At 30.2% G+C, this 2,276-nt stretch overlaps 1 protein-coding gene across 1 annotated transcript in view; it reads left to right on the top strand.

Moving 5' to 3' along the window:
• Positions 1-2,276, top strand: part of RUNDC3B (RUN domain containing 3B) — a 155,705-nt gene that overhangs the window by 105,933 nt on the left and 47,496 nt on the right. The window lies entirely within an intron of this gene.

Below are 2,276 nucleotides of genomic sequence, written 5' to 3' on the forward strand. Positions count from 1 at the left end.
CTCTAGCCCGGGCAACACAGTGAGACTGTCTCAAAAAAAAAAAAAAAAATTGGAATATGACAGTAGGCAGTCTCTAACCCTGCAGGCCTAACCAAAACATTATACTGCCTTGCACTAATATGTTAATGCTAAAATGTTAATATCAATATGTTTTTGAAAAATAATGACATAGAGGCAGCTTTCTAATTGATCATTCTGTAATTAAGTCTGTATTTTGAAGGTAGGAGTCATGCATTTTATTACTGTTGTGATGCTTAGAAATTACAATGTTTTAACTAAATTTTGCCTTAAATTACAAATACATTTTCTGAGACTTTAGAGAAGAGCTTTAAATAATGGAGAATGTGTGTTAAATTTTTATATTCAATTAAAACAGTTTTTTCACTAATTCATCAATAATACTTTGAGATTGTTTCATTATAATGTGGCTGGTAATAACATTTAAGCTCTCAGCATTTATCTTAAAGATATATATTAGAAATTTGCAATTCCTATATCTTGGTGATACTGTATTTCCAGGGTTATCTTGAAGAACTCTTAAGACTTCGAGAGAACCAGCTATCTGAATCTGTTTCCCAAAATAAAATACTACTTCAAAGGATTGAAGATTCTGATCTGGCCCATAAATTGGAGAAGGAACAATTAGAATATATAATTGTGGAACTTCAAGATCAGCTGTAAGTAAGATCCTTTTAGAAAAACTTGGTAGCATGTAAACATTAAAACAAAATGTTGTGTTTTGACATAGGATGCAAATTCTAAGAAATCTAATTGCTTACTATTAAATTCTTTTTCACTTATTCTTTTTTCAAAGATTACTTTTGCTTATTACAAAAGTAATCCATGTTCATTGCAGAAATATTAGAAAATACAAGAAGAAAATAAAAATCACCTTCAATTATGCTACCCAGATTTAACTGGTTATAACTTGGTATATTTTCTTCTAAATGCATATGCATAATTTTTAAAGTAGTGTTAGTTATTGCGTCACTGATTGCAAAAAGACAATATTTTAGACCAGTGTTACTCAAAGTGTAGTGCTGGTACATAAACTGTTACCAGGTTTTTATCACAATGCCACTAAATACAGTTTAGTATAACTGACTTGTTTTTTGTAGGCAGACATTTTTTGATGAAGAAAGCTGTATATTGAGCCACATTCTGATACAAGCTCTTTAACTTGTCACTGTTCAAAGCATTTGTACATATCATCTTGTCAAACTTGCTTTTTAGAAAGTAATTTTTGTGGTGAAAGTTTTCACACATTAATGTCTGTTTAATCTGGAAGGGTGAGTTTTTAAATTTTTATTTTAAAATAATTTCAAACTTTCAGAAACATTATAGTACAAAGAATTCCCATATGATCTTTCCCAAATTCACCAATTTTGAACATTTTGCCACATTTGCCTTATCATTCTCTCCCTTTACCCATATGTTGATACATTAAACCACTAAGAGGTTGCATATATCATAGCCCTTTATGCCTTAATGCTTCAGTGTGTCTTTCTTAAGAACAATAATCTTCTCTTACATAACCATAGTTCAGTTATCAAATTAAGAAATTTAAATTGATACAATAATTTCATCTAATCTATAATTTATATTCCAATTTTGTCAGTAGTCCACATAATGTCTCTTATTGTGACTATTGTTTCTCCAGTACCAAACCCAATTTAGGATTATGTTTTGCATTTGGTTGTCAGTCTCTTCAGTCACTTTAAACTTAGTTTCTCAGTCTTCGTCTTGCATGAGATTGATATTTCTGAAGAATACAAACTAGCAATCTTATAGAATGTCCCTTAATTTGTATTTGTTTGCTTTTTCCCCGTTACTAGAATGAGCTTATCCATTTTTGGCTGGCATACAGTATAAGTAATATGTTTTCTTCAGGGTATGACATCAGAAGCACATGAAGTCTGTTGGCCCTTTATTAGTGATATTAATTTAAAATTTGGTTAAAGTGTTTTTCTCTTCCTTATAATTACTGTAGTTCCTTTTGTAATTAACATGAATTATAAAGAGATACTTTGAGACTAAGTAAATATAAAAGATGATTTTTTAAGTAAAAAGATTTTATGAAGGAACAAAGAATTCAATATTCTCTAGGAATTTTTATGTCTTGATGAAAAGAATTATCCCCACATATTGTTTCTTCTACTTTTTAAGATATTGCAAAGTGGTTTTGTACTGTGGGGCATCACTCATTGAAGGGCAGATTAACACCTTCCATAACCCCTTGCTTGTGTTAAGCAGGGGAGAAAAATATCAAGAGCCAA

This window comes from Propithecus coquereli, unplaced genomic scaffold (assembly GCF_000956105.1).
Source record: "Propithecus coquereli isolate 6110/MARCELLA unplaced genomic scaffold, Pcoq_1.0 Scaffold199, whole genome shotgun sequence".
NCBI classification, from domain to species: domain Eukaryota; kingdom Metazoa; phylum Chordata; class Mammalia; order Primates; family Indriidae; genus Propithecus; species Propithecus coquereli.